General features: G+C 46.6%; 16 non-coding genes and 1 pseudogene across 16 annotated transcripts; all 17 read right to left on the bottom strand.

Moving 5' to 3' along the window:
- Nucleotides 1-565: 565 nt before the first annotated feature.
- On the bottom strand, nucleotides 566-756 carry LOC142286671 (U2 spliceosomal RNA). The gene has a single exon (XR_012747753.1). It is a non-coding gene; the product is annotated as a U2 spliceosomal RNA (small nuclear RNA).
- Nucleotides 757-1,873: 1,117 nt separating this feature from the next.
- LOC142286670 (U2 spliceosomal RNA) lies at nucleotides 1,874-2,064 on the bottom strand. Its single transcript, XR_012747752.1, has one exon. It is a non-coding gene; the product is annotated as a U2 spliceosomal RNA (small nuclear RNA).
- A 1,117-nt stretch (nucleotides 2,065-3,181) lies between these two features.
- Nucleotides 3,182-3,372, bottom strand: LOC142286669 (U2 spliceosomal RNA). The gene has a single exon (XR_012747751.1). It is a non-coding gene; the product is annotated as a U2 spliceosomal RNA (small nuclear RNA).
- A 1,117-nt stretch (nucleotides 3,373-4,489) lies between these two features.
- Nucleotides 4,490-4,680, bottom strand: LOC142286668 (U2 spliceosomal RNA). Its single transcript, XR_012747750.1, has one exon. It is a non-coding gene; the product is annotated as a U2 spliceosomal RNA (small nuclear RNA).
- Nucleotides 4,681-5,797: 1,117 nt separating this feature from the next.
- Nucleotides 5,798-5,988, bottom strand: LOC142286667 (U2 spliceosomal RNA). Its single transcript, XR_012747749.1, has one exon. It is a non-coding gene; the product is annotated as a U2 spliceosomal RNA (small nuclear RNA).
- A 1,117-nt stretch (nucleotides 5,989-7,105) lies between these two features.
- LOC142286692 (U2 spliceosomal RNA) lies at nucleotides 7,106-7,305 on the bottom strand. Its single transcript, XR_012747773.1, has one exon. It is a non-coding gene; the product is annotated as a U2 spliceosomal RNA (small nuclear RNA).
- Nucleotides 7,306-8,598: 1,293 nt separating this feature from the next.
- On the bottom strand, nucleotides 8,599-8,789 carry LOC142286666 (U2 spliceosomal RNA). Its single transcript, XR_012747748.1, has one exon. It is a non-coding gene; the product is annotated as a U2 spliceosomal RNA (small nuclear RNA).
- A 1,117-nt stretch (nucleotides 8,790-9,906) lies between these two features.
- LOC142286664 (U2 spliceosomal RNA) lies at nucleotides 9,907-10,097 on the bottom strand. Its single transcript, XR_012747746.1, has one exon. It is a non-coding gene; the product is annotated as a U2 spliceosomal RNA (small nuclear RNA).
- Nucleotides 10,098-11,214: 1,117 nt separating this feature from the next.
- Nucleotides 11,215-11,405, bottom strand: LOC142286663 (U2 spliceosomal RNA). The gene has a single exon (XR_012747745.1). It is a non-coding gene; the product is annotated as a U2 spliceosomal RNA (small nuclear RNA).
- A 1,117-nt stretch (nucleotides 11,406-12,522) lies between these two features.
- LOC142286662 (U2 spliceosomal RNA) lies at nucleotides 12,523-12,713 on the bottom strand. Its single transcript, XR_012747744.1, has one exon. It is a non-coding gene; the product is annotated as a U2 spliceosomal RNA (small nuclear RNA).
- A 1,117-nt stretch (nucleotides 12,714-13,830) lies between these two features.
- Nucleotides 13,831-14,021, bottom strand: LOC142286660 (U2 spliceosomal RNA). The gene has a single exon (XR_012747743.1). It is a non-coding gene; the product is annotated as a U2 spliceosomal RNA (small nuclear RNA).
- A 1,117-nt stretch (nucleotides 14,022-15,138) lies between these two features.
- LOC142286659 (U2 spliceosomal RNA) lies at nucleotides 15,139-15,329 on the bottom strand. Its single transcript, XR_012747742.1, has one exon. It is a non-coding gene; the product is annotated as a U2 spliceosomal RNA (small nuclear RNA).
- A 1,117-nt stretch (nucleotides 15,330-16,446) lies between these two features.
- On the bottom strand, nucleotides 16,447-16,653 carry LOC142286693 (U2 spliceosomal RNA; annotated as a pseudogene).
- A 1,294-nt stretch (nucleotides 16,654-17,947) lies between these two features.
- LOC142286745 (U2 spliceosomal RNA) lies at nucleotides 17,948-18,138 on the bottom strand. Its single transcript, XR_012747819.1, has one exon. It is a non-coding gene; the product is annotated as a U2 spliceosomal RNA (small nuclear RNA).
- Nucleotides 18,139-19,255: 1,117 nt separating this feature from the next.
- On the bottom strand, nucleotides 19,256-19,446 carry LOC142286744 (U2 spliceosomal RNA). The gene has a single exon (XR_012747818.1). It is a non-coding gene; the product is annotated as a U2 spliceosomal RNA (small nuclear RNA).
- A 1,117-nt stretch (nucleotides 19,447-20,563) lies between these two features.
- On the bottom strand, nucleotides 20,564-20,754 carry LOC142286743 (U2 spliceosomal RNA). The gene has a single exon (XR_012747817.1). It is a non-coding gene; the product is annotated as a U2 spliceosomal RNA (small nuclear RNA).
- Nucleotides 20,755-21,871: 1,117 nt separating this feature from the next.
- LOC142286742 (U2 spliceosomal RNA) lies at nucleotides 21,872-22,062 on the bottom strand. Its single transcript, XR_012747816.1, has one exon. It is a non-coding gene; the product is annotated as a U2 spliceosomal RNA (small nuclear RNA).
- Between the last annotated feature and the right edge of the window lie 802 nt (nucleotides 22,063-22,864).

Below are 22,864 nucleotides of genomic sequence, written 5' to 3'. Positions count from 1 at the left end.
GTCATCGGGGGGCATTGTGACAAGCCGCCAGTGTTCCGTCTCTTCATGTTGTGCACTGTTCAAACCGAAAATACATCAACAGGCAGGCTACAGAAAAGCTTACTAACAAAGGTTAGAGAGGGGCTTTCTCAGAGGGCTTTTTACAGTTTGTCTATTCCCAATTAGCCGGTTTAGTATACTTAATGAAAGTACTAATTCTTTCATAGGCCGCCCATTCTTAGTATTTGACGTTCAGGTAACAACAGGTAACTTTATTTGGAGTGGAAGCAGAGAGATAACACCAGATGCCAATTGTAGATCCTCTCACACCTGTGGTCACTGCAGCATCTGACTCCACTTTGTCCAAAAGGGATCTATTCCATTCAATTACACATGATCTAGATTAGACTGACAACAAGATACTGCACGGGACATAGCAGAGTTGGTGAAGTTGAGTGGTGATGAGTTTGCTATTTGGATGAATAAAGCAAGTAAAAAGTGTGTTAGATAAAAATTCATTTCAATTCGCTAATCAGGCTAATATGAATCAGGTGAATCGAGTTCTGCTTTTGGAAACTGGGTTAAGAAGGGGTGCACCGTTCCTGGAGGTACTGCAATACCAGGTCAATGCGTGGAGTGGACAGAGCAAGCTCTTTTTCCATCTCCCTGTTCTAAAAATCCATTTAATATATGGTCCCCAGATAGGGGACGTATCAGATATTAAACTGATAAGAACAGATACTACACTTGATCTTAGCCAAAAGGCCGAGAAGCGATAACCAGAATTGGTTTGGGCCTCGAGTGGCACCCTGGCCTATGCCGGACACATCTTAGGGAGAGAGAGCGAGAGGGAGACAAACCCACGCCTACACAAGACATTTTGTCACCCAAGCCAACCCTTGAAAAGGCTGCTTTGCAGAGCAAAAACAAGAAGAATGGTGCGTTTTGCAGCCGCCGCCCACTGCAATGAATCTGAATAACTCCTCCTTTAGGGCGCAAGCAACTCCCCTCCCCCTTGCAGTCTTTCCAATTCACGATACAAAAAGACGGACAGGACAGGTTGCCTGACTTTCCGTCACTGCCACCCTTTGCCATCCTTACCCGTAGAAAGCCCTTTCATCATCCCCAAACCCTAATCTTTTCCCTTTCCTTCCCAGCCCCCAAACCCTGCCCTCTGTACCTTTCTCACCACCCGCTTCCCTTCTCCTGTCATCCCCCTACCACCCGGGAAAAAAAGAGATTGCCCCCTCCTTCCACTAGCCCACCCTCCCACCCAAAGAACAACTTCTTCTGCGCAGCTTGTTTTCTAGGCAGCAGCGCTATTGTGATGTCATCGGGGGGCATTGTGACAAGCCGCCAGTGTTCCGTCTCTTCATGTTGTGCACTGTTCAAACCGAAAATACATCAACAGGCAGGCTACAGAAAAGCTTACTAACAAAGGTTAGAGAGGGGCTTTCTCAGAGGGCTTTTTACAGTTTGTCTATTCCCAATTAGCCGGTTTAGTATACTTAATGAAAGTACTAATTCTTTCATAGGCCGCCCATTCTTAGTATTTGACGTTCAGGTAACAACAGGTAACTTTATTTGGAGTGGAAGCAGAGAGATAACACCAGATGCCAATTGTAGATCCTCTCACACCTGTGGTCACTGCAGCATCTGACTCCACTTTGTCCAAAAGGGATCTATTCCATTCAATTACACATGATCTAGATTAGACTGACAACAAGATACTGCACGGGACATAGCAGAGTTGGTGAAGTTGAGTGGTGATGAGTTTGCTATTTGGATGAATAAAGCAAGTAAAAAGTGTGTTAGATAAAAATTCATTTCAATTCGCTAATCGGGCTAATATGAATCAGGTGAATCGAGTTCTGCTTTTGGAAACTGGGTTAAGAAGGGGTGCACCGTTCCTGGAGGTACTGCAATACCAGGTCAATGCGTGGAGTGGACAGAGCAAGCTCTTTTTCCATCTCCCTGTTCTAAAAATCCATTTAATATATGGTCCCCAGATAGGGGACGTATCAGATATTAAACTGATAAGAACAGATACTACACTTGATCTTAGCCAAAAGGCCGAGAAGCGATAACCAGAATTGGTTTGGGCCTCGAGTGGCACCCTGGCCTATGCCGGACACATCTTAGGGAGAGAGAGCGAGAGGGAGACAAACCCACGCCTACACAAGACATTTTGTCACCCAAGCCAACCCTTGAAAAGGCTGCTTTGCAGAGCAAAAACAAGAAGAATGGTGCGTTTTGCAGCCGCCGCCCACTGCAATGAATCTGAATAACTCCTCCTTTAGGGCGCAAGCAACTCCCCTCCCCCTTGCAGTCTTTCCAATTCACGATACAAAAAGACGGACAGGACAGGTTGCCTGACTTTCCGTCACTGCCACCCTTTGCCATCCTTACCCGTAGAAAGCCCTTTCATCATCCCCAAACCCTAATCTTTTCCCTTTCCTTCCCAGCCCCCAAACCCTGCCCTCTGTACCTTTCTCACCACCCGCTTCCCTTCTCCTGTCATCCCCCTACCACCCGGGAAAAAAAGAGATTGCCCCCTCCTTCCACTAGCCCACCCTCCCACCCAAAGAACAACTTCTTCTGCGCAGCTTGTTTTCTAGGCAGCAGCGCTATTGTGATGTCATCGGGGGGCATTGTGACAAGCCGCCAGTGTTCCGTCTCTTCATGTTGTGCACTGTTCAAACCGAAAATACATCAACAGGCAGGCTACAGAAAAGCTTACTAACAAAGGTTAGAGAGGGGCTTTCTCAGAGGGCTTTTTACAGTTTGTCTATTCCCAATTAGCCGGTTTAGTATACTTAATGAAAGTACTAATTCTTTCATAGGCCGCCCATTCTTAGTATTTGACGTTCAGGTAACAACAGGTAACTTTATTTGGAGTGGAAGCAGAGAGATAACACCAGATGCCAATTGTAGATCCTCTCACACCTGTGGTCACTGCAGCATCTGACTCCACTTTGTCCAAAAGGGATCTATTCCATTCAATTACACATGATCTAGATTAGACTGACAACAAGATACTGCACGGGACATAGCAGAGTTGGTGAAGTTGAGTGGTGATGAGTTTGCTATTTGGATGAATAAAGCAAGTAAAAAGTGTGTTAGATAAAAATTCATTTCAATTCGCTAATCGGGCTAATATGAATCAGGTGAATCGAGTTCTGCTTTTGGAAACTGGGTTAAGAAGGGGTGCACCGTTCCTGGAGGTACTGCAATACCAGGTCAATGCGTGGAGTGGACAGAGCAAGCTCTTTTTCCATCTCCCTGTTCTAAAAATCCATTTAATATATGGTCCCCAGATAGGGGACGTATCAGATATTAAACTGATAAGAACAGATACTACACTTGATCTTAGCCAAAAGGCCGAGAAGCGATAACCAGAATTGGTTTGGGCCTCGAGTGGCACCCTGGCCTATGCCGGACACATCTTAGGGAGAGAGAGCGAGAGGGAGACAAACCCACGCCTACACAAGACATTTTGTCACCCAAGCCAACCCTTGAAAAGGCTGCTTTGCAGAGCAAAAACAAGAAGAATGGTGCGTTTTGCAGCCGCCGCCCACTGCAATGAATCTGAATAACTCCTCCTTTAGGGCGCAAGCAACTCCCCTCCCCCTTGCAGTCTTTCCAATTCACGATACAAAAAGACGGACAGGACAGGTTGCCTGACTTTCCGTCACTGCCACCCTTTGCCATCCTTACCCGTAGAAAGCCCTTTCATCATCCCCAAACCCTAATCTTTTCCCTTTCCTTCCCAGCCCCCAAACCCTGCCCTCTGTACCTTTCTCACCACCCGCTTCCCTTCTCCTGTCATCCCCCTACCACCCGGGAAAAAAAGAGATTGCCCCCTCCTTCCACTAGCCCACCCTCCCACCCAAAGAACAACTTCTTCTGCGCAGCTTGTTTTCTAGGCAGCAGCGCTATTGTGATGTCATCGGGGGGCATTGTGACAAGCCGCCAGTGTTCCGTCTCTTCATGTTGTGCACTGTTCAAACCGAAAATACATCAACAGGCAGGCTACAGAAAAGCTTACTAACAAAGGTTAGAGAGGGGCTTTCTCAGAGGGCTTTTTACAGTTTGTCTATTCCCAATTAGCCGGTTTAGTATACTTAATGAAAGTACTAATTCTTTCATAGGCCGCCCATTCTTAGTATTTGACGTTCAGGTAACAACAGGTAACTTTATTTGGAGTGGAAGCAGAGAGATAACACCAGATGCCAATTGTAGATCCTCTCACACCTGTGGTCACTGCAGCATCTGACTCCACTTTGTCCAAAAGGGATCTATTCCATTCAATTACACATGATCTAGATTAGACTGACAACAAGATACTGCACGGGACATAGCAGAGTTGGTGAAGTTGAGTGGTGATGAGTTTGCTATTTGGATGAATAAAGCAAGTAAAAAGTGTGTTAGATAAAAATTCATTTCAATTCGCTAATCGGGCTAATATGAATCAGGTGAATCGAGTTCTGCTTTTGGAAACTGGGTTAAGAAGGGGTGCACCGTTCCTGGAGGTACTGCAATACCAGGTCAATGCGTGGAGTGGACAGAGCAAGCTCTTTTTCCATCTCCCTGTTCTAAAAATCCATTTAATATATGGTCCCCAGATAGGGGACGTATCAGATATTAAACTGATAAGAACAGATACTACACTTGATCTTAGCCAAAAGGCCGAGAAGCGATAACCAGAATTGGTTTGGGCCTCGAGTGGCACCCTGGCCTATGCCGGACACATCTTAGGGAGAGAGAGCGAGAGGGAGACAAACCCACGCCTACACAAGACATTTTGTCACCCAAGCCAACCCTTGAAAAGGCTGCTTTGCAGAGCAAAAACAAGAAGAATGGTGCGTTTTGCAGCCGCCGCCCACTGCAATGAATCTGAATAACTCCTCCTTTAGGGCGCAAGCAACTCCCCTCCCCCTTGCAGTCTTTCCAATTCACGATACAAAAAGACGGACAGGACAGGTTGCCTGACTTTCCGTCACTGCCACCCTTTGCCATCCTTACCCGTAGAAAGCCCTTTCATCATCCCCAAACCCTAATCTTTTCCCTTTCCTTCCCAGCCCCCAAACCCTGCCCTCTGTACCTTTCTCACCACCCGCTTCCCTTCTCCTGTCATCCCCCTACCACCCGGGAAAAAAAGAGATTGCCCCCTCCTTCCACTAGCCCACCCTCCCACCCAAAGAACAACTTCTTCTGCGCAGCTTGTTTTCTAGGCAGCAGCGCTATTGTGATGTCATCGGGGGGCATTGTGACAAGCCGCCAGTGTTCCGTCTCTTCATGTTGTGCACTGTTCAAACCGAAAATACATCAACAGGCAGGCTACAGAAAAGCTTACTAACAAAGGTTAGAGAGGGGCTTTCTCAGAGGGCTTTTTACAGTTTGTCTATTCCCAATTAGCCGGTTTAGTATACTTAATGAAAGTACTAATTCTTTCATAGGCCGCCCATTCTTAGTATTTGACGTTCAGGTAACAACAGGTAACTTTATTTGGAGTGGAAGCAGAGAGATAACACCAGATGCCAATTGTAGATCCTCTCACACCTGTGGTCACTGCAGCATCTGACTCCACTTTGTCCAAAAGGGATCTATTCCATTCAATTACACATGATCTAGATTAGACTGACAACAAGATACTGCACGGGACATAGCAGAGTTGGTGAAGTTGAGTGGTGATGAGTTTGCTATTTGGATGAATAAAGCAAGTAAAAAGTGTGTTAGATAAAAATTCATTTCAATTCGCTAATCGGGCTAATATGAATCAGGTGAATCGAGTTCTGCTTTTGGAAACTGGGTTAAGAAGGGGTGCACCGTTCCTGGAGGTACTGCAATACCAGGTCAATGCGTGGAGTGGACAGAGCAAGCTCTTTTTCCATCTCCCTGTTCTAAAAATCCATTTAATATATGGTCCCCAGATAGGGGACGTATCAGATATTAAACTGATAAGAACAGATACTACACTTGATCTTAGCCAAAAGGCCGAGAAGCGATAACCAGAATTGGTTTGGGCCTCGAGTGGCACCCTGGCCTATGCCGGACACATCTTAGGGAGAGAGAGCGAGAGGGAGACAAACCCACGCCTACACAAGACATTTTGTCACCCAAGCCAACCCTTGAAAAGGCTGCTTTGCAGAGCAAAAACAAGAAGAATGGTGCGTTTTGCAGCCGCCGCCCACTGCAATGAATCTGAATAACTCCTCCTTTAGGGCGCAAGCAACTCCCCTCCCCCTTGCAGTCTTTCCAATTCACGATACAAAAAGACGGACAGGACAGGTTGCCTGACTTTCCGTCACTGCCACCCTTTGCCATCCTTACCCGTAGAAAGCCCTTTCATCATCCCCAAACCCTAATCTTTTCCCTTTCCTTCCCAGCCCCCAAACCCTGCCCTCTGTACCTTTCTCACCACCCGCTTCCCTTCTCCTGTCATCCCCCTACCACCCGGGAAAAAAAGAGATTGCCCCCTCCTTCCACTAGCCCACCCTCCCACCCAAAGAACAACTTCTTCTGCGCAGCTTGTTTTCTAGGCAGCAGCGCTATTGTGATGTCATCGGGGGGCATTGTGACAAGCCGCCAGTGTTCCGTCTCTTCATGTTGTGCACTGTTCAAACCGAAAATACATCAACAGGCAGGCTACAGAAAAGCTTACTAACAAAGGTTAGAGAGGGGCTTTCTCAGAGGGCTTTTTACAGTTTGTCTATTCCCAATTAGCCGGTTTAGTATACTTAATGAAAGTACTAATTCTTTCATAGGCCGCCCATTCTTAGTATTTGACGTTCAGGTAACAACAGGTAACTTTATTTGGAGTGGAAGCAGAGAGATAACACCAGATGCCAATTGTAGATCCTCTCACACCTGTGGTCACTGCAGCATCTGACTCCACTTTGTCCAAAAGGGATCTATTCCATTCAATTACACATGATCTAGATTAGACTGACAACAAGATACTGCACGGGACATAGCAGAGTTGGTGAAGTTGAGTGGTGATGAGTTTGCTATTTGGATGAATAAAGCAAGTAAAAAGTGTGTTAGATAAAAATTCATTTCAATTCGCTAATCGGGCTAATATGAATCAGGTGAATCGAGTTCTGCTTTTGGAAACTGGGTTAAGAAGGGGTGCACCGTTCCTGGAGGTACTGCAATACCAGGTCAATGCGTGGAGTGGACAGAGCAAGCTCTTTTTCCATCTCCCTGTTCTAAAAATCCATTTAATATATGGTCCCCAGATAGGGGACGTATCAGATATTAAACTGATAAGAACAGATTTTTTTTTTTTTTTTTTTTTTTTTGAAGGATGAGTTTGAAAATAATAAAGTGACCGCCTCTCGTTGCCCAGGTAACTGTCCGTCACAAGAGGGCTATGACATCCTACGATGCACACTCCCCCAAGGCCAGCAGTTGTGCAATACCCTGGCACCTTTCAGCACCAACCAAGGTAGTACCCTCCCAAACTACACATGATCTTAGCCAAAAGGCCGAGAAGCGATAACCAGAATTGGTTTGGGCCTCGAGTGGCACCCTGGCCTATGCCGGACACATCTTAGGGAGAGAGAGCGAGAGGGAGACAAACCCACGCCTACACAAGACATTTTGTCACCCAAGCCAACCCTTGAAAAGGCTGCTTTGCAGAGCAAAAACAAGAAGAATGGTGCGTTTTGCAGCCGCCGCCCACTGCAATGAATCTGAATAACTCCTCCTTTAGGGCGCAAGCAACTCCCCTCCCCCTTGCAGTCTTTCCAATTCACGATACAAAAAGACGGACAGGACAGGTTGCCTGACTTTCCGTCACTGCCACCCTTTGCCATCCTTACCCGTAGAAAGCCCTTTCATCATCCCCAAACCCTAATCTTTTCCCTTTCCTTCCCAGCCCCCAAACCCTGCCCTCTGTACCTTTCTCACCACCCGCTTCCCTTCTCCTGTCATCCCCCTACCACCCGGGAAAAAAAGAGATTGCCCCCTCCTTCCACTAGCCCACCCTCCCACCCAAAGAACAACTTCTTCTGCGCAGCTTGTTTTCTAGGCAGCAGCGCTATTGTGATGTCATCGGGGGGCATTGTGACAAGCCGCCAGTGTTCCGTCTCTTCATGTTGTGCACTGTTCAAACCGAAAATACATCAACAGGCAGGCTACAGAAAAGCTTACTAACAAAGGTTAGAGAGGGGCTTTCTCAGAGGGCTTTTTACAGTTTGTCTATTCCCAATTAGCCGGTTTAGTATACTTAATGAAAGTACTAATTCTTTCATAGGCCGCCCATTCTTAGTATTTGACGTTCAGGTAACAACAGGTAACTTTATTTGGAGTGGAAGCAGAGAGATAACACCAGATGCCAATTGTAGATCCTCTCACACCTGTGGTCACTGCAGCATCTGACTCCACTTTGTCCAAAAGGGATCTATTCCATTCAATTACACATGATCTAGATTAGACTGACAACAAGATACTGCACGGGACATAGCAGAGTTGGTGAAGTTGAGTGGTGATGAGTTTGCTATTTGGATGAATAAAGCAAGTAAAAAGTGTGTTAGATAAAAATTCATTTCAATTCGCTAATCGGGCTAATATGAATCAGGTGAATCGAGTTCTGCTTTTGGAAACTGGGTTAAGAAGGGGTGCACCGTTCCTGGAGGTACTGCAATACCAGGTCAATGCGTGGAGTGGACAGAGCAAGCTCTTTTTCCATCTCCCTGTTCTAAAAATCCATTTAATATATGGTCCCCAGATAGGGGACGTATCAGATATTAAACTGATAAGAACAGATACTACACTTGATCTTAGCCAAAAGGCCGAGAAGCGATAACCAGAATTGGTTTGGGCCTCGAGTGGCACCCTGGCCTATGCCGGACACATCTTAGGGAGAGAGAGCGAGAGGGAGACAAACCCACGCCTACACAAGACATTTTGTCACCCAAGCCAACCCTTGAAAAGGCTGCTTTGCAGAGCAAAAACAAGAAGAATGGTGCGTTTTGCAGCCGCCGCCCACTGCAATGAATCTGAATAACTCCTCCTTTAGGGCGCAAGCAACTCCCCTCCCCCTTGCAGTCTTTCCAATTCACGATACAAAAAGACGGACAGGACAGGTTGCCTGACTTTCCGTCACTGCCACCCTTTGCCATCCTTACCCGTAGAAAGCCCTTTCATCATCCCCAAACCCTAATCTTTTCCCTTTCCTTCCCAGCCCCCAAACCCTGCCCTCTGTACCTTTCTCACCACCCGCTTCCCTTCTCCTGTCATCCCCCTACCACCCGGGAAAAAAAGAGATTGCCCCCTCCTTCCACTAGCCCACCCTCCCACCCAAAGAACAACTTCTTCTGCGCAGCTTGTTTTCTAGGCAGCAGCGCTATTGTGATGTCATCGGGGGGCATTGTGACAAGCCGCCAGTGTTCCGTCTCTTCATGTTGTGCACTGTTCAAACCGAAAATACATCAACAGGCAGGCTACAGAAAAGCTTACTAACAAAGGTTAGAGAGGGGCTTTCTCAGAGGGCTTTTTACAGTTTGTCTATTCCCAATTAGCCGGTTTAGTATACTTAATGAAAGTACTAATTCTTTCATAGGCCGCCCATTCTTAGTATTTGACGTTCAGGTAACAACAGGTAACTTTATTTGGAGTGGAAGCAGAGAGATAACACCAGATGCCAATTGTAGATCCTCTCACACCTGTGGTCACTGCAGCATCTGACTCCACTTTGTCCAAAAGGGATCTATTCCATTCAATTACACATGATCTAGATTAGACTGACAACAAGATACTGCACGGGACATAGCAGAGTTGGTGAAGTTGAGTGGTGATGAGTTTGCTATTTGGATGAATAAAGCAAGTAAAAAGTGTGTTAGATAAAAATTCATTTCAATTCGCTAATCGGGCTAATATGAATCAGGTGAATCGAGTTCTGCTTTTGGAAACTGGGTTAAGAAGGGGTGCACCGTTCCTGGAGGTACTGCAATACCAGGTCAATGCGTGGAGTGGACAGAGCAAGCTCTTTTTCCATCTCCCTGTTCTAAAAATCCATTTAATATATGGTCCCCAGATAGGGGACGTATCAGATATTAAACTGATAAGAACAGATACTACACTTGATCTTAGCCAAAAGGCCGAGAAGCGATAACCAGAATTGGTTTGGGCCTCGAGTGGCACCCTGGCCTATGCCGGACACATCTTAGGGAGAGAGAGCGAGAGGGAGACAAACCCACGCCTACACAAGACATTTTGTCACCCAAGCCAACCCTTGAAAAGGCTGCTTTGCAGAGCAAAAACAAGAAGAATGGTGCGTTTTGCAGCCGCCGCCCACTGCAATGAATCTGAATAACTCCTCCTTTAGGGCGCAAGCAACTCCCCTCCCCCTTGCAGTCTTTCCAATTCACGATACAAAAAGACGGACAGGACAGGTTGCCTGACTTTCCGTCACTGCCACCCTTTGCCATCCTTACCCGTAGAAAGCCCTTTCATCATCCCCAAACCCTAATCTTTTCCCTTTCCTTCCCAGCCCCCAAACCCTGCCCTCTGTACCTTTCTCACCACCCGCTTCCCTTCTCCTGTCATCCCCCTACCACCCGGGAAAAAAAGAGATTGCCCCCTCCTTCCACTAGCCCACCCTCCCACCCAAAGAACAACTTCTTCTGCGCAGCTTGTTTTCTAGGCAGCAGCGCTATTGTGATGTCATCGGGGGGCATTGTGACAAGCCGCCAGTGTTCCGTCTCTTCATGTTGTGCACTGTTCAAACCGAAAATACATCAACAGGCAGGCTACAGAAAAGCTTACTAACAAAGGTTAGAGAGGGGCTTTCTCAGAGGGCTTTTTACAGTTTGTCTATTCCCAATTAGCCGGTTTAGTATACTTAATGAAAGTACTAATTCTTTCATAGGCCGCCCATTCTTAGTATTTGACGTTCAGGTAACAACAGGTAACTTTATTTGGAGTGGAAGCAGAGAGATAACACCAGATGCCAATTGTAGATCCTCTCACACCTGTGGTCACTGCAGCATCTGACTCCACTTTGTCCAAAAGGGATCTATTCCATTCAATTACACATGATCTAGATTAGACTGACAACAAGATACTGCACGGGACATAGCAGAGTTGGTGAAGTTGAGTGGTGATGAGTTTGCTATTTGGATGAATAAAGCAAGTAAAAAGTGTGTTAGATAAAAATTCATTTCAATTCGCTAATCGGGCTAATATGAATCAGGTGAATCGAGTTCTGCTTTTGGAAACTGGGTTAAGAAGGGGTGCACCGTTCCTGGAGGTACTGCAATACCAGGTCAATGCGTGGAGTGGACAGAGCAAGCTCTTTTTCCATCTCCCTGTTCTAAAAATCCATTTAATATATGGTCCCCAGATAGGGGACGTATCAGATATTAAACTGATAAGAACAGATACTACACTTGATCTTAGCCAAAAGGCCGAGAAGCGATAACCAGAATTGGTTTGGGCCTCGAGTGGCACCCTGGCCTATGCCGGACACATCTTAGGGAGAGAGAGCGAGAGGGAGACAAACCCACGCCTACACAAGACATTTTGTCACCCAAGCCAACCCTTGAAAAGGCTGCTTTGCAGAGCAAAAACAAGAAGAATGGTGCGTTTTGCAGCCGCCGCCCACTGCAATGAATCTGAATAACTCCTCCTTTAGGGCGCAAGCAACTCCCCTCCCCCTTGCAGTCTTTCCAATTCACGATACAAAAAGACGGACAGGACAGGTTGCCTGACTTTCCGTCACTGCCACCCTTTGCCATCCTTACCCGTAGAAAGCCCTTTCATCATCCCCAAACCCTAATCTTTTCCCTTTCCTTCCCAGCCCCCAAACCCTGCCCTCTGTACCTTTCTCACCACCCGCTTCCCTTCTCCTGTCATCCCCCTACCACCCGGGAAAAAAAGAGATTGCCCCCTCCTTCCACTAGCCCACCCTCCCACCCAAAGAACAACTTCTTCTGCGCAGCTTGTTTTCTAGGCAGCAGCGCTATTGTGATGTCATCGGGGGGCATTGTGACAAGCCGCCAGTGTTCCGTCTCTTCATGTTGTGCACTGTTCAAACCGAAAATACATCAACAGGCAGGCTACAGAAAAGCTTACTAACAAAGGTTAGAGAGGGGCTTTCTCAGAGGGCTTTTTACAGTTTGTCTATTCCCAATTAGCCGGTTTAGTATACTTAATGAAAGTACTAATTCTTTCATAGGCCGCCCATTCTTAGTATTTGACGTTCAGGTAACAACAGGTAACTTTATTTGGAGTGGAAGCAGAGAGATAACACCAGATGCCAATTGTAGATCCTCTCACACCTGTGGTCACTGCAGCATCTGACTCCACTTTGTCCAAAAGGGATCTATTCCATTCAATTACACATGATCTAGATTAGACTGACAACAAGATACTGCACGGGACATAGCAGAGTTGGTGAAGTTGAGTGGTGATGAGTTTGCTATTTGGATGAATAAAGCAAGTAAAAAGTGTGTTAGATAAAAATTCATTTCAATTCGCTAATCGGGCTAATATGAATCAGGTGAATCGAGTTCTGCTTTTGGAAACTGGGTTAAGAAGGGGTGCACCGTTCCTGGAGGTACTGCAATACCAGGTCAATGCGTGGAGTGGACAGAGCAAGCTCTTTTTCCATCTCCCTGTTCTAAAAATCCATTTAATATATGGTCCCCAGATAGGGGACGTATCAGATATTAAACTGATAAGAACAGATACTACACTTGATCTTAGCCAAAAGGCCGAGAAGCGATAACCAGAATTGGTTTGGGCCTCGAGTGGCACCCTGGCCTATGCCGGACACATCTTAGGGAGAGAGAGCGAGAGGGAGACAAACCCACGCCTACACAAGACATTTTGTCACCCAAGCCAACCCTTGAAAAGGCTGCTTTGCAGAGCAAAAACAAGAAGAATGGTGCGTTTTGCAGCCGCCGCCCACTGCAATGAATCTGAATAACTCCTCCTTTAGGGCGCAAGCAACTCCCCTCCCCCTTGCAGTCTTTCCAATTCACGATACAAAAAGACGGACAGGACAGGTTGCCTGACTTTCCGTCACTGCCACCCTTTGCCATCCTTACCCGTAGAAAGCCCTTTCATCATCCCCAAACCCTAATCTTTTCCCTTTCCTTCCCAGCCCCCAAACCCTGCCCTCTGTACCTTTCTCACCACCCGCTTCCCTTCTCCTGTCATCCCCCTACCACCCGGGAAAAAAAGAGATTGCCCCCTCCTTCCACTAGCCCACCCTCCCACCCAAAGAACAACTTCTTCTGCGCAGCTTGTTTTCTAGGCAGCAGCGCTATTGTGATGTCATCGGGGGGCATTGTGACAAGCCGCCAGTGTTCCGTCTCTTCATGTTGTGCACTGTTCAAACCGAAAATACATCAACAGGCAGGCTACAGAAAAGCTTACTAACAAAGGTTAGAGAGGGGCTTTCTCAGAGGGCTTTTTACAGTTTGTCTATTCCCAATTAGCCGGTTTAGTATACTTAATGAAAGTACTAATTCTTTCATAGGCCGCCCATTCTTAGTATTTGACGTTCAGGTAACAACAGGTAACTTTATTTGGAGTGGAAGCAGAGAGATAACACCAGATGCCAATTGTAGATCCTCTCACACCTGTGGTCACTGCAGCATCTGACTCCACTTTGTCCAAAAGGGATCTATTCCATTCAATTACACATGATCTAGATTAGACTGACAACAAGATACTGCACGGGACATAGCAGAGTTGGTGAAGTTGAGTGGTGATGAGTTTGCTATTTGGATGAATAAAGCAAGTAAAAAGTGTGTTAGATAAAAATTCATTTCAATTCGCTAATCGGGCTAATATGAATCAGGTGAATCGAGTTCTGCTTTTGGAAACTGGGTTAAGAAGGGGTGCACCGTTCCTGGAGGTACTGCAATACCAGGTCAATGCGTGGAGTGGACAGAGCAAGCTCTTTTTCCATCTCCCTGTTCTAAAAATCCATTTAATATATGGTCCCCAGATAGGGGACGTATCAGATATTAAACTGATAAGAACAGATACTACACTTGATCTTAGCCAAAAGGCCGAGAAGCGATAACCAGAATTGGTTTGGGCCTCGAGTGGCACCCTGGCCTATGCCGGACACATCTTAGGGAGAGAGAGCGAGAGGGAGACAAACCCACGCCTACACAAGACATTTTGTCACCCAAGCCAACCCTTGAAAAGGCTGCTTTGCAGAGCAAAAACAAGAAGAATGGTGCGTTTTGCAGCCGCCGCCCACTGCAATGAATCTGAATAACTCCTCCTTTAGGGCGCAAGCAACTCCCCTCCCCCTTGCAGTCTTTCCAATTCACGATACAAAAAGACGGACAGGACAGGTTGCCTGACTTTCCGTCACTGCCACCCTTTGCCATCCTTACCCGTAGAAAGCCCTTTCATCATCCCCAAACCCTAATCTTTTCCCTTTCCTTCCCAGCCCCCAAACCCTGCCCTCTGTACCTTTCTCACCACCCGCTTCCCTTCTCCTGTCATCCCCCTACCACCCGGGAAAAAAAGAGATTGCCCCCTCCTTCCACTAGCCCACCCTCCCACCCAAAGAACAACTTCTTCTGCGCAGCTTGTTTTCTAGGCAGCAGCGCTATTGTGATGTCATCGGGGGGCATTGTGACAAGCCGCCAGTGTTCCGTCTCTTCATGTTGTGCACTGTTCAAACCGAAAATACATCAACAGGCAGGCTACAGAAAAGCTTACTAACAAAGGTTAGAGAGGGGCTTTCTCAGAGGGCTTTTTACAGTTTGTCTATTCCCAATTAGCCGGTTTAGTATACTTAATGAAAGTACTAATTCTTTCATAGGCCGCCCATTCTTAGTATTTGACGTTCAGGTAACAACAGGTAACTTTATTTGGAGTGGAAGCAGAGAGATAACACCAGATGCCAATTGTAGATCCTCTCACACCTGTGGTCACTGCAGCATCTGACTCCACTTTGTCCAAAAGGGATCTATTCCATTCAATTACACATGATCTAGATTAGACTGACAACAAGATACTGCACGGGACATAGCAGAGTTGGTGAAGTTGAGTGGTGATGAGTTTGCTATTTGGATGAATAAAGCAAGTAAAAAGTGTGTTAGATAAAAATTCATTTCAATTCGCTAATCGGGCTAATATGAATCAGGTGAATCGAGTTCTGCTTTTGGAAACTGGGTTAAGAAGGGGTGCACCGTTCCTGGAGGTACTGCAATACCAGGTCAATGCGTGGAGTGGACAGAGCAAGCTCTTTTTCCATCTCCCTGTTCTAAAAATCCATTTAATATATGGTCCCCAGATAGGGGACGTATCAGATATTAAACTGATAAGAACAGATACTACACTTGATCTTAGCCAAAAGGCCGAGAAGCGATAACCAGAATTGGTTTGGGCCTCGAGTGGCACCCTGGCCTATGCCGGACACATCTTAGGGAGAGAGAGCGAGAGGGAGACAAACCCACGCCTACACAAGACATTTTGTCACCCAAGCCAACCCTTGAAAAGGCTGCTTTGCAGAGCAAAAACAAGAAGAATGGTGCGTTTTGCAGCCGCCGCCCACTGCAATGAATCTGAATAACTCCTCCTTTAGGGCGCAAGCAACTCCCCTCCCCCTTGCAGTCTTTCCAATTCACGATACAAAAAGACGGACAGGACAGGTTGCCTGACTTTCCGTCACTGCCACCCTTTGCCATCCTTACCCGTAGAAAGCCCTTTCATCATCCCCAAACCCTAATCTTTTCCCTTTCCTTCCCAGCCCCCAAACCCTGCCCTCTGTACCTTTCTCACCACCCGCTTCCCTTCTCCTGTCATCCCCCTACCACCCGGGAAAAAAAGAGATTGCCCCCTCCTTCCACTAGCCCACCCTCCCACCCAAAGAACAACTTCTTCTGCGCAGCTTGTTTTCTAGGCAGCAGCGCTATTGTGATGTCATCGGGGGGCATTGTGACAAGCCGCCAGTGTTCCGTCTCTTCATGTTGTGCACTGTTCAAACCGAAAATACATCAACAGGCAGGCTACAGAAAAGCTTACTAACAAAGGTTAGAGAGGGGCTTTCTCAGAGGGCTTTTTACAGTTTGTCTATTCCCAATTAGCCGGTTTAGTATACTTAATGAAAGTACTAATTCTTTCATAGGCCGCCCATTCTTAGTATTTGACGTTCAGGTAACAACAGGTAACTTTAGTTGGAGTGGAAGCAGAGAGATAACACCAGATGCCAATTGTAGATCCTCTCACACCTGTGGTCACTGCAGCATCTGACTCCACTTTGTCCAAAAGGGATCTATTCCATTCAATTACACATGATCTAGATTAGACTGACAACAAGATACTGCACGGGACATAGCAGAGTTGGTGAAGTTGAGTGGTGATGAGTTTGCTATTTGGATGAATAAAGCAAGTAAAAAGTGTGTTAGATAAAAATTCATTTCAATTCGCTAATCGGGCTAATATGAATCAGGTGAATCGAGTTCTGCTTTTGGAAACTGGGTTAAGAAGGGGTGCACCGTTCCTGGAGGTACTGCAATACCAGGTCAATGCGTGGAGTGGACAGAGCAAGCTCTTTTTCCATCTCCCTGTTCTAAAAATCCATTTAATATATGGTCCCCAGATAGGGGACGTATCAGATATTAAACTGATAAGAACAGATTTTTTTTTTTTTTTTTTTTTTTTTTTTTTTTTGAAGGATGAGTTTGAAAATAAAAAAGTGACCGCCTCTCGTTGCCCAGGTAACCGTCCGTCACAAGAGGGCTATGACATCCTACGATGCACACTCCCCCAAGGCCAGCAGTCGTGCAATACCCAGGCACCTTCCAGCACCAACCAAGGTAGTACCCTCCCAAACTACACTTGATCTTAGCCAAAAGGCCGAGAAGCGATAACCAGAATTGGTTTGGGCCTCGAGTGGCACCCTGGCCTATGCCGGACACATCTTAGGGAGAGAGAGCGAGAGGGAGACAAACCCACGCCTACACAAGACATTTTGTCACCCAAGCCAACCCTTGAAAAGGCTGCTTTGCAGAGCAAAAACAAGAAGAATGGTGCGTTTTGCAGCCGCCGCCCACTGCAATGAATCTGAATAACTCCTCCTTTAGGGCGCAAGCAACTCCCCTCCCCCTTGCAGTCTTTCCAATTCACGATACAAAAAGACGGACAGGACAGGTTGCCTGACTTTCCGTCACTGCCACCCTTTGCCATCCTTACCCGTAGAAAGCCCTTTCATCATCCCCAAACCCTAATCTTTTCCCTTTCCTTCCCAGCCCCCAAACCCTGCCCTCTGTACCTTTCTCACCACCCGCTTCCCTTCTCCTGTCATCCCCCTACCACCCGGGAAAAAAAGAGATTGCCCCCTCCTTCCACTAGCCCACCCTCCCACCCAAAGAACAACTTCTTCTGCGCAGCTTGTTTTCTAGGCAGCAGCGCTATTGTGATGTCATCGGGGGGCATTGTGACAAGCCGCCAGTGTTCCGTCTCTTCATGTTGTGCACTGTTCAAACCGAAAATACATCAACAGGCAGGCTACAGAAAAGCTTACTAACAAAGGTTAGAGAGGGGCTTTCTCAGAGGGCTTTTTACAGTTTGTCTATTCCCAATTAGCCGGTTTAGTATACTTAATGAAAGTACTAATTCTTTCATAGGCCGCCCATTCTTAGTATTTGACGTTCAGGTAACAACAGGTAACTTTATTTGGAGTGGAAGCAGAGAGATAACACCAGATGCCAATTGTAGATCCTCTCACACCTGTGGTCACTGCAGCATCTGACTCCACTTTGTCCAAAAGGGATCTATTCCATTCAATTACACATGATCTAGATTAGACTGACAACAAGATACTGCACGGGACATAGCAGAGTTGGTGAAGTTGAGTGGTGATGAGTTTGCTATTTGGATGAATAAAGCAAGTAAAAAGTGTGTTAGATAAAAATTCATTTCAATTCGCTAATCGGGCTAATATGAATCAGGTGAATCGAGTTCTGCTTTTGGAAACTGGGTTAAGAAGGGGTGCACCGTTCCTGGAGGTACTGCAATACCAGGTCAATGCGTGGAGTGGACAGAGCAAGCTCTTTTTCCATCTCCCTGTTCTAAAAATCCATTTAATATATGGTCCCCAGATAGGGGACGTATCAGATATTAAACTGATAAGAACAGATACTACACTTGATCTTAGCCAAAAGGCCGAGAAGCGATAACCAGAATTGGTTTGGGCCTCGAGTGGCACCCTGGCCTATGCCGGACACATCTTAGGGAGAGAGAGCGAGAGGGAGACAAACCCACGCCTACACAAGACATTTTGTCACCCAAGCCAACCCTTGAAAAGGCTGCTTTGCAGAGCAAAAACAAGAAGAATGGTGCGTTTTGCAGCCGCCGCCCACTGCAATGAATCTGAATAACTCCTCCTTTAGGGCGCAAGCAACTCCCCTCCCCCTTGCAGTCTTTCCAATTCACGATACAAAAAGACGGACAGGACAGGTTGCCTGACTTTCCGTCACTGCCACCCTTTGCCATCCTTACCCGTAGAAAGCCCTTTCATCATCCCCAAACCCTAATCTTTTCCCTTTCCTTCCCAGCCCCCAAACCCTGCCCTCTGTACCTTTCTCACCACCCGCTTCCCTTCTCCTGTCATCCCCCTACCACCCGGGAAAAAAAGAGATTGCCCCCTCCTTCCACTAGCCCACCCTCCCACCCAAAGAACAACTTCTTCTGCGCAGCTTGTTTTCTAGGCAGCAGCGCTATTGTGATGTCATCGGGGGGCATTGTGACAAGCCGCCAGTGTTCCGTCTCTTCATGTTGTGCACTGTTCAAACCGAAAATACATCAACAGGCAGGCTACAGAAAAGCTTACTAACAAAGGTTAGAGAGGGGCTTTCTCAGAGGGCTTTTTACAGTTTGTCTATTCCCAATTAGCCGGTTTAGTATACTTAATGAAAGTACTAATTCTTTCATAGGCCGCCCATTCTTAGTATTTGACGTTCAGGTAACAACAGGTAACTTTATTTGGAGTGGAAGCAGAGAGATAACACCAGATGCCAATTGTAGATCCTCTCACACCTGTGGTCACTGCAGCATCTGACTCCACTTTGTCCAAAAGGGATCTATTCCATTCAATTACACATGATCTAGATTAGACTGACAACAAGATACTGCACGGGACATAGCAGAGTTGGTGAAGTTGAGTGGTGATGAGTTTGCTATTTGGATGAATAAAGCAAGTAAAAAGTGTGTTAGATAAAAATTCATTTCAATTCGCTAATCGGGCTAATATGAATCAGGTGAATCGAGTTCTGCTTTTGGAAACTGGGTTAAGAAGGGGTGCACCGTTCCTGGAGGTACTGCAATACCAGGTCAATGCGTGGAGTGGACAGAGCAAGCTCTTTTTCCATCTCCCTGTTCTAAAAATCCATTTAATATATGGTCCCCAGATAGGGGACGTATCAGATATTAAACTGATAAGAACAGATACTACACTTGATCTTAGCCAAAAGGCCGAGAAGCGATAACCAGAATTGGTTTGGGCCTCGAGTGGCACCCTGGCCTATGCCGGACACATCTTAGGGAGAGAGAGCGAGAGGGAGACAAACCCACGCCTACACAAGACATTTTGTCACCCAAGCCAACCCTTGAAAAGGCTGCTTTGCAGAGCAAAAACAAGAAGAATGGTGCGTTTTGCAGCCGCCGCCCACTGCAATGAATCTGAATAACTCCTCCTTTAGGGCGCAAGCAACTCCCCTCCCCCTTGCAGTCTTTCCAATTCACGATACAAAAAGACGGACAGGACAGGTTGCCTGACTTTCCGTCACTGCCACCCTTTGCCATCCTTACCCGTAGAAAGCCCTTTCATCATCCCCAAACCCTAATCTTTTCCCTTTCCTTCCCAGCCCCCAAACCCTGCCCTCTGTACCTTTCTCACCACCCGCTTCCCTTCTCCTGTCATCCCCCTACCACCCGGGAAAAAAAGAGATTGCCCCCTCCTTCCACTAGCCCACCCTCCCACCCAAAGAACAACTTCTTCTGCGCAGCTTGTTTTCTAGGCAGCAGCGCTATTGTGATGTCATCGGGGGGCATTGTGACAAGCCGCCAGTGTTCCGTCTCTTCATGTTGTGCACTGTTCAAACCGAAAATACATCAACAGGCAGGCTACAGAAAAGCTTACTAACAAAGGTTAGAGAGGGGCTTTCTCAGAGGGCTTTTTACAGTTTGTCTATTCCCAATTAGCCGGTTTAGTATACTTAATGAAAGTACTAATTCTTTCATAGGCCGCCCATTCTTAGTATTTGACGTTCAGGTAACAACAGGTAACTTTATTTGGAGTGGAAGCAGAGAGATAACACCAGATGCCAATTGTAGATCCTCTCACACCTGTGGTCACTGCAGCATCTGACTCCACTTTGTCCAAAAGGGATCTATTCCATTCAATTACACATGATCTAGATTAGACTGACAACAAGATACTGCACGGGACATAGCAGAGTTGGTGAAGTTGAGTGGTGATGAGTTTGCTATTTGGATGAATAAAGCAAGTAAAAAGTGTGTTAGATAAAAATTCATTTCAATTCGCTAATCGGGCTAATATGAATCAGGTGAATCGAGTTCTGCTTTTGGAAACTGGGTTAAGAAGGGGTGCACCGTTCCTGGAGGTACTGCAATACCAGGTCAATGCGTGGAGTGGACAGAGCAAGCTCTTTTTCCATCTCCCTGTTCTAAAAATCCATTTAATATATGGTCCCCAGATAGGGGACGTATCAGATATTAAACTGATAAGAACAGATACTACACTTGATCTTAGCCAAAAGGCCGAGAAGCGATAACCAGAATTGGTTTGGGCCTCGAGTGGCACCCTGGCCTATGCCGGACACATCTTAGGGAGAGAGAGCGAGAGGGAGACAAACCCACGCCTACACAAGACATTTTGTCACCCAAGCCAACCCTTGAAAAGGCTGCTTTGCAGAGCAAAAACAAGAAGAATGGTGCGTTTTGCAGCCGCCGCCCACTGCAATGAATCTGAATAACTCCTCCTTTAGGGCGCAAGCAACTCCCCTCCCCCTTGCAGTCTTTCCAATTCACGATACAAAAAGACGGACAGGACAGGTTGCCTGACTTTCCGTCACTGCCACCCTTTGCCATCCTTACCCGTAGAAAGCCCTTTCATCATCCCCAAACCCTAATCTTTTCCCTTTCCTTCCCAGCCCCCAAACCCTGCCCTCTGTACCTTTCTCACCACCCGCTTCCCTTCTCCTGTCATCCCCCTACCACCCGGGAAAAAAAGAGATTGCCCCCTCCTTCCACTAGCCCACCCTCCCACCCAAAGAACAACTTCTTCTGCGCAGCTTGTTTTCTAGGCAGCAGCGCTATTGTGATGTCATCGGGGGGCATTGTGACAAGCCGCCAGTGTTCCGTCTCTTCATGTTGTGCACTGTTCAAACCGAAAATACATCAACAGGCAGGCTACAGAAAAGCTTACTAACAAAGGTTAGAGAGGGGCTTTCTCAGAGGGCTTTTTACAGTTTGTCTATTCCCAATTAGCCGGTTTAGTATACTTAATGAAAGTACTAATTCTTTCATAGGCCGCCCATTCTTAGTATTTGACGTTCAGGTAACAACAGGTAACTTTATTTGGAGTGGAAGCAGAGAGATAACACCAGATGCCAATTGTAGATCCTCTCACACCTGTGGTCACTGCAGCATCTGACTCCACTTTGTCCAAAAGGGATCTATTCCATTCAATTACACATGATCTAGATTAGACTGACAACAAGATACTGCACGGGACATAGCAGAGTTGGTGAAGTTGAGTGGTGATGAGTTTGCTATTTGGATGAATAAAGCAAGTAAAAAGTGTGTTAGATAAAAATTCATTTCAATTCGCTAATCGGGCTAATATGAATCAGGTGAATCGAGTTCTGCTTTTGGAAACTGGGTTAAGAAGGGGTGCACCGTTCCTGGAGGTACTGCAATACCAGGTCAATGCGTGGAGTGGACAGAGCAAGCTCTTTTTCCATCTCCCTGTTCTAAAAATCCATTTAATATATGGTCCCCAGATAGGGGACGTATCAGATATTAAACTGATAAGAACAGATACTACACTTGATCTTAGCCAAAAGGCCGAGAAGCGATAACCAGAATTGGTTTGGGCCTCGAGTGGCACCCTGGCCTATGCCGGACACATCTTAGGGAGAGAGAGCGAGAGGGAGACAAACCCACGCCTACACAAGACATTTTGTCACCCAAGCCAACCCTTGAAAAGGCTGCTTTGCAGAGCAAAAACAAGAAGAATGGTGCGTTTTGCAGCCGCCGCCCACTGCAATGAATCTGAATAACTCCTCCTTTAGGGCGCAAGCAACTCCCCTCCCCCTTGCAGTCTTTCCAATTCACGATACAAAAAGACGGACAGGACAGGTTGCCTGACTTTCCGTCACTGCCACCCTTTGCCATCCTTACCCGTAGAAAGCCCTTTCATCATCCCCAAACCCTAATCTTTTCCCTTTCCTTCCCAGCCCCCAAACCCTGCCCTCTGTACCTTTCTCACCACCCGCTTCCCTTCTCCTGTCATCCCCCTACCACCCGGGAAAAAAAGAGATTGCCCCCTCCTTCCACTAGCCCACCCTCCCACCCAAAGAACAACTTCTTCTGCGCAGCTTGTTTTCTAGGCAGCAGCGCTATTGTGATGTCATCGGGGGGCATTGTGACAAGCCGCCAGTGTTCCGTCTCTTCATGTTGTGCACTGTTCAAACCGAAAATACATCAACAGGCAGGCTACAGAAAAGCTTACTAACAAAGGTTAGAGAGGGGCTTTCTCAGAGGGCTTTTTACAGTTTGTCTATTCCCAATTAGCCGGTTTAGTATACTTAATGAAAGTACTAATTCTTTCATAGGCCGCCCATTCTTAGTATTTGACGTTCAGGTAACAACAGGTAAC

Source organism: Anomaloglossus baeobatrachus, unplaced genomic scaffold, assembly GCF_048569485.1.
Source record: "Anomaloglossus baeobatrachus isolate aAnoBae1 unplaced genomic scaffold, aAnoBae1.hap1 Scaffold_694, whole genome shotgun sequence".
NCBI classification, from domain to species: domain Eukaryota; kingdom Metazoa; phylum Chordata; class Amphibia; order Anura; family Aromobatidae; genus Anomaloglossus; species Anomaloglossus baeobatrachus.
This window is presented reverse-complemented; position numbering and strand designations above follow the sequence as displayed.